This window comes from Vombatus ursinus, unplaced genomic scaffold (genome assembly GCF_900497805.2).
Source record: "Vombatus ursinus unplaced genomic scaffold, bare-nosed wombat genome assembly UNPS02010284.1, whole genome shotgun sequence".
Lineage (NCBI taxonomy): Eukaryota > Metazoa > Chordata > Mammalia > Diprotodontia > Vombatidae > Vombatus > Vombatus ursinus.
Window position 1 is genome coordinate 15,300,287 of NW_020950062.1, and position 8,048 is coordinate 15,308,334.

At 37.8% G+C, this 8,048-nt stretch overlaps 1 pseudogene; it reads left to right on the plus strand.

Moving 5' to 3' along the window:
- The first annotated feature begins 252 nt into the window (after positions 1–252).
- On the plus strand, positions 253–1,296 carry LOC114037206 (annotated as a pseudogene).
- Positions 1,297–8,048: the final 6,752 nt, after the last annotated feature.

The window sequence follows — 8,048 nt, forward strand, 5'->3', positions numbered from 1 at the left end:
GAAGAGTGAAGAATATTTTGTAATTATGTTCATATAGTTTCTGCTTTTGTGTTGGTAAGTAGACTCCCAAATATTTCATATTGTCTATAGTTACTTTAAATGGAATTTCTCTTTCTATCTCATTGCTGGGCTTTGTTAGTAATATATAGAAATGCCAATGATTTATGTGGATTTATTTTATTTCCTGCAACTTTGCTGAGGTTATGAATTGCTCCAAGTAGTTTTTGGCTGATTCCCTAGGATTCTCTAAGTATGCCATCAGAATTGGCTTTGCTTCAGGCTTGTAGGTGGGGGAGGGGGCGGGGGCGGAGCCGGACCCGGAGCCAGGGCCACAACAACTGCAGAATGAGAACCTGGGCCTCTAGCCTCTGGTCAGGTCCTGGGATGGTGCCCAAGCCCTGTTGCTCCATCTGACCCCTGTCAAGGAGAGCTTCTTCAGCGGCCAGTATGTGGGGGCCGCCAAACTCTAAGGCTGAGCCCTGGACATGCTGCTAGAGACAGGTCCAGCCAAACCTGAAGAAGAGAGTGTCCTCTATTCCAACCTAGCAGCTTGCCACTTGAAGGATGGAAACTACACGTTGCATTAGAGACTGCTCTGTTGCATTCTCTTTGTTTCCTTTTTGCATAAAACTCTTGCTAAGTTGGTCATCAGCCTATGAAGCCTTAGAAAAATACCAACTGGCTTCTGTGGATTACAAGATAGTGCTGCAGATAGACTGTACTCTGCCAGCTGCGCATGATGGAGTCAACAGAATGGCCAAAGCTCTCATGGACACAGATGGGCTTGAGTGGCATCTTAAGCTGCCCCTCATCCCCTTGGTGCCAGTTGCAGCTCAAAAGAGGTGGGAAGCAACTCCAGGTGGTGACCATGAGAAGACAGCCAAAAGCAGACTCAAAGAAGCCAACACCTTCAAGAACAAAGTGTCTACTGTTGGAGACACCTAGCAATCCTGGGCCCTAAAGGAAGAAGGCAATGAGCTGGTGAAAAAAGGAAAACATAAGAAGGTTTTAGAGAAGTACAGTGAGAATCTTATGTTCGGTAGCATGGAGTCTGCAACCTACTCTAACAGAGCCCTCTGCTACTTGTCACTGAAGAAATACAAAGAGGCCATAAAGGACTGCACCAAGGCTTTCAAATTACACTCAAAGAGCATCAAGGCATTTTACAGGCTTGCCCAGACATTCAAAGAACTCTATGACTATCAAGCCAGCCTTGAAGAAGTCTACAGCCTCCTGAGTATTGAGCCTGAGCGCAGCTGCCAAGTTGAGCAGGAAGCCAACCTGAGCTTAAAATAAATGAAGTCCAGGAAGGGGCAGCAAATATTCCTGATTTTACTCAGAGAAGCTGAGGGCCTTTTTGTCTGCAGAGAAAGAGAGAGCAAGTGAGCCCTTTGACCCAGGCCAGGTCATTCCCTGGGCATGGCAGCACAGCTACTCTCCTTTCATGCCCTGCTTCCTTCTCACTCAGAATCTTTGCTCACTGAAAGTCAGCTCAAGTTAGGAAGCCAGGCCTCCCCTTTAGGCTGGCAAGGGTTCCTTCCTCTGCTGATCCTTTTCAGGGAAACTCTCCTGGTGATGCTGCTCTCTCCCAATGGCAAACTCATATCCCTCTTCATCCACTAAGCATGCCCCAAATCTGGTTCCTGACCCTGCCAGGCAGCTCCAACCACGGTGAATGGGGTCAGGTATTACTTGGTAAACCAAGCCCCTGGCCCTGCTCACCTACACAGAACACGGACATCCCCCAACTTCTTTTTGTGCCCAGGGTATGTGGTGGTTTCATTGGGAATGGAGCCCTTGGCAGTCTTGGTCATAGCTTGTGTTCCTGTGCAGCACTCATATCTGATGGTCATTCTGGGTACTGGTTTGAGTAATTGACTTCTCCTAAAATCTTGTATCCTGTTTCAAGTTACTCGAGGGTCTGTGTGGCAGCAGGCACATTCCCTGCTTCACCCACCTCCCCTGGGCTGGAGCCACAAGATCTAGTTTGGAAGTTGGCCTATTGCATGTTTAGGGTGGGGAGGCTGGCCCAGCCCCAGTTTAAGAATGGCAGCTTTAGGAAACATCTGAAAGTCCTTATTCCTCTGTCCCTTTTGGAGTGATTCTGAATGGCCTTATGGTTTTGATCACACTGTGTTTAAGCCACAGCATAAAAAAGTAATATCTACTACTGGAAAAAAAATTATATATATATATATATATATATATATATATATATATGTACCATCAGATCATCTGTAGGAAGTGACAGCTTTGTTTCTTTATCACCTATTCTAATTCCTTCAATTTCTTTTTCTTCTCTTATTACTAAAGCTAACATTTCTGGTACCATATTGAATAACAGTAGTGATAATGGACATCCTTGTTTCACTCCTGGTCTTATTGGAAATGCTTCTAGCTTATCCCCATTACATATAATGCTTGCTGATGGTTTTAGATAGATGCTACTCATCATCTCCACTGATTCCTATGCTCTCTAGTGTTTTTTAATAGGAATGAGTGCTGTATTTTATCAAAAGCTTTTTCTGCATCTATTCAGATAATCATGTTTCCATTAATTTTATTATTGTTACAGTCAATTATGCTTATAGTTTTCTTAATACTGAACCAGCCCTACATTCCTGGTATAAATGCTACCTGGTCATAGTGTATTATTCTTTAGATAAGTTGCTGTAACCTCTTTGCTAATATTTTATTAAAATTTTTGCATCTATATTCATTAGGCAAATTGGTCTATAATTTTCTATGTTTTGGTTCTTCCCGGTTTAGGTATCAGCACCATGTTTGTATCATAGAATTTGGTAGGACTTCTTCACATGCTGTTAAAAATAGCTTATACAATTTTGGAATTAATTGTTCTTTAAATGTTTGTTAGAATTCGATTGTGAATCCATTTTGCCCTGGACATTTTTACTTAGGGAACTCATTGATGACTTGTTCAATTTCTTTTTCTGAAATGGGATCATTTAAGTATTTTATTTCTTCTTCTGTTAATCTGGGCAATTTATATTTTTGGTAAGTATTCATCCATTTCACTAAGATTTTCAGATTTATTGGCATACAATTGGTCAAAATAGCTCCTAATTATTATTTTAATTTCCTCTTCTTTGGTGGTTAATTCACTCTTCTCATTTTTGATACTGGCAATTTGTCAATTCCTTCAGGGCCTAACTCAAAAGCCACCTTTTCTCTGAAGTCTTCTTTAACTCTACCAGATAGAAGCAGTTTCATCTTCCTTTCTCAGTGTATTTTATATGCATGTTTACTTTGCACTAATCTCACTCTCCCTTGTGTCATAGCCATTTGTGTAGTTATCTTTTTTTTTACTCATTTGGTTTATAAATACGTGGAAAACAAAGCTTATTTCATGTCTATCTTTTATTTTCTCAGTCCCTGATTGTTGAATTGAACTGCACTGAGAATGTATATTGTAAGAGGCACTTAATAAATGTTGACTGAGTTGAATTACTTCAATTTATTTCTTTAAGAGCCTGGAAGCCTCTTTGATATTGGGATACTTTGGTGGGTGGATCTGTGATATCATCTAAGTAATAACTGCAATAATGTAGAATGCATCAACCTATCCATTACATTGTTATTTGTGTACCAGTCCTTAATATTTTTCAAAGCTCTCTCACATAGTTTATTTCATTTTATCCTCCCAAATACTCCAAGGTTGATGTTACCTTTTATTCAGTAAAATAGGCAAGTAATAATCATGTCTTAAACACAATAGTGCCTTTTTTTCTTTCTTTCTTTCTTTTCCTTTTTTTTTTTTTGCTATAAAGCTACTTAAAATAATTTTCCTAGAAACCATATGACATTAAACTATTATAAAAAATGCTCAAAAGGAAAATAAGACATGGGTTCAGGTTTAGGAGCTGTCACTTAATAGCTCAACAACCTTGACTCCTTTATAATCTTTCTGAGCCTCATTCTCCTCATTAAAATGATGATGCGTGATATTGACTGAATGCTCTAAGGTTTCCAAAGTGCTTGCCTAGATAGGCTTTCTTTTCTTTTTCTTTCTTTCTTTTTTTTTTGAAACTTACAACTATTCTGTGTGATAAGAACTACTGTTATATTATGACCATTTTGCAGACGAGATAACTGAGACTAAGAGAAGTTACCTGACTTATCCCAGATCACACAATGAGTTGTTAAGAGTGAGTGATTCTAATATAGCTCTTTGTGACTTCTTACCCAGAAAACTTTTCACTATGCATCTCTACCTATCAAGTAGGTGGTATAGTCGACAGAGTGTAAGCATTGGGGACAGGAAAATATGAATTCAAATCCTGTTTTAGACTTATATTAACTGTGTGACCTTGGGCAAATCACTTAACTTTTCAGCCTCAAATTCCTAATCTTTACAGATGAAGCAAAGAATGGCCTCTTAAAAAAAATAGATCTGGGAGGGGAATACCCTCAGGGCAGAAAAAGATATAATTGTTATTTACATTCATTCTAAGCCAATCAGGGCCCTGTGGCCAAGTGGGGTTTGGTCTGGAACCAGAGTGATTTGAGGTTGTGGCTAGTCTTTAAGAGAAAAAAATGAAAACAAGGGGGAAGAAAGTGGCTTTTTTTTAAAAAGAGGCCTCATTCTTTGCCTTATTTTTATTAAGCCTTAATCACTGAATGGGTGCTGTCTCAGTCAGACTGAGACCTGTTAAAGACCTTAGCTTGAAAAGGCCAAGGTCCCCTCACTGCATCCTGGGCCATCTCCTGTTATCCTGATCCATATTTGGCCACTGGACCCAGAAAGCTCTGGAGGAGAAAGTGAGGCTGGTGACTTTGCACAATCCTCCCTCTAATCCAATTCACTTGCATATCATAGCATCATCTCCTTGATGTCATGGTCCTCTTAAGGACAAGTTGCAGCAACTTAATCTTTAAAATGAGGATAATAATAAGAGTTACTTTACAGGGTGGTTGTGAGAATAAAATGAGAGAAGATATGTAAAATGCTTTCCTAACCTTAAAGTGCTATATGAATGCTAGTTTTTCTTATCGCTTGATGATACTTGTGAGAAACAAATTAGAACATTTGAAAGGAAACAATTTCCAAATCATAAATCACTATGTATTATCATCATAACTCTAACTGATTAAAAATACTACAGTAGTAGCACAACAGCCTTGGCATAACATGCATTATAGTGGGTGAGTTAAATATTAGATTTCCCATTTTGCTGAGGGGGGGAAAAGAGCTATTAGTAAGGTGCAATTTGCCCAAGGACACTTGGGTAGAAATGGGCAAAACTAGAAACATCCATATAATGACTTGTGATATTTCTTAGTGATCTGTGATTCTTCTTAGGGATTATACTTCTTTAATTTATATGTATATATAAAAATCCTGACCCCAGAGGCCTAAGTTCCTACGCAGAAAGAGAGTAGTTTGATCTAACACTAAAATCAAGATATTGCTATGATACTGGTTGAAACTTGGACACCTTGAAAATATTCCCTTGTTACAGTTGCCTCAGTTCTTCTATTGGTCCCTTCCACTTTCCCAGGGATTGGTTTGGGGATTAATATAAAGGATTTCTCTTGGACCTTTCAAATAAAAGCATATGTTGTAGTCTGATAATGCAATTTCTGGAGCTATATGATGAGTCTATTTGCTAAGTACTTATATCTGTAAGAAGAATGATTCTGGATTCCCCTAGAATCAATATGAGCAAATAATTGGTAGGTAGATTTAGATCCCTCAAATTTGATGATGTGTCATGATTGTTCTCACTATGACAGGCAGTAGATTTGATTTTATTACTAGCTTATGTTTGTATTATTTTCAAATGATGGATTTTATTAAATACTTTTCAAAATATATTAGTTAGAAACCTGCTTTTGCTCCAGCCTATCTGACGGGATGCTGAGAAATTATTTCTTAAAGAAGCATCTTTTTTCACTTGAGTTTTGCTACTGGATTTGAAGTAAGTTTTTGATTCTTTAAGTATGTTTATAGGCTAGGAATAGGGACTGAATCTATGATTTTGTTGGCGTATTGAACTATCCTATGAAGAATTCCTTTTACCAATGCACCCTCTCCACAACTCATAATTTTAGATAATTGTCTCTAGTACTGAAAGGTGGTGATTTGCCTAGGTTCAGATGGCCAATATGTGTCAGAAGAGGGATTTGAACTCAGGTCTTTCCAGCTGTAAGGCTATGCACCATAAATAACATGCTGTATCTTATGATGGTGGGAATTTAAAAGAGCACTGCAAATAAATACTTCACAGTCATAAAATACTACATGATTATCTTACAGATGAAACATGATGCAAATCCAAATTGCAAACTTACACTGTTTGAAGTGTGAACTCTTTTCATTTTGTGTAAGTCTTGTGTTTCTGTGCATGCGCACCTGCACATGTATCATCTGTGTCTGCATACATACATCTATGTGGTGATGGTTGTAATGTATTAAGAGAAAGAAGGTGGAATAACTCTAAGTGAAGTCCTGAAAGTCAGCCGATAGGTCTCAAAAAATCTCAGAGTTATCATGTCTATTAGGCTTCTGAACAAAAATCTGCTTTTTCATAATGAAAGTGGTCAGCCAGCTTATGTTTAAAGAATTGTAGTGAGAAGGAATTTAAGAACCTCTCTAGGAAGTTGATTCTATGTTAGAATGACCTAATTTTAGGAATCATCCCTCTTACACTGTTTTCTGATGCCTTTTGCATATTCCACCTTTTGGTCATAGTTCTAAAGCTCTGGGGCAGGGCAGAATAAGTCTTACTAAAAAAAAAAATTGGAAGTCTATTAAAAAGGCTAACTCACAGTTTTTTGTTCTCTAAACACTTAAAGAGGAAAAGAAAAAAATTAAAAAGAATTGATGCAAGTAATGAGAAAAGGCTGTTTTAAAACTCCAATGGACCATGGAAGTTGTACCTAGTTAATGGTTTGTTTCTATATAGGCTTATACTAGAGCGTCACAGAGAACTTTCTGTCTGATTCTTAGATATCTCCAGTGAAGGAAATTTACACATCTCTACCAGAAATCTACTCCAACATCTTGCTTAAGACATTTTCATATTTAAAACTCCTGTATCACAATTTGATTTTTTTAATGTTTTTATTGTTCTAACTTCAGGAAAAGTGGTGAACTGGATATTGTACTCTAAATGTTGTTTCATTACACTTACTCTACTGCCTCATTTTTTTAAAACATGGTCATGGGGAAAGCTAATCTTCTCCCCCTCATTCAACTTGCAAATGTAAGGATGTATAATAAGGTGTAGTACCACCAGGTGTCAATAGAATTAGGTTCCAAGGAAGAACTTTAAAACGTCATTTCTTCTTTTTTTTTTTTTTGGTGGTGCAATCAGGGTTAAGTGACTTGCCCAGGGTCACACAGCTAATAAGTGTCAAGTGTCTGAGGTTGGATTTGAACTCAGGTCCTCCTGATTCCAAGGCTGGAGCTCTATTCACTGTACTACCTAGCTGCCCCTCTCTTCTTGTTTCTTGATAACACATTTTGTTCATCTTGTTTTTGTATTTCTTGACAAAATCTCTTGAGAAAAAGGCTCACTCTTAGGAGGTTTTTGTTTTTGTTTTTGTTTTTTTCCAACTGGCCAGTGCTGTGACTTCCAGTTTACACTTGTTTTTCAGAAGAGGACAAATAAAATAAAATAACCAAAGAAATAGTTAAGACTTCCTACTGACAGTTTCCTAATTGAAGACAACATTCTTTTTCTTGTGCACTCCTTAGTTCATCTTACCATAGCAACCAAGCAAATGTTATCAAGTGAGAACAATTATTTCGAGTATGATGAAGAGAAGTCAGATTAATTTTGCAAAATAGGAATGATACTGTAACACATCTTTATGGAGGCTAGAGCCAAACAAAGCCAATTCCATTTAGAAAATTTAGTCAAAGCATGACTGTGATATCCTGCAGATAATTAGTTAAAATGGCAGGTTGTTTGAGGGGCATACAGTAAACAGCAGCCAAAATACCAGGGCTAGAAATGACTTTTAGAGGTCACTTAGTCTATTTTTTTCTGACTTCAGGTAATATTTCATATAAACCATATGTT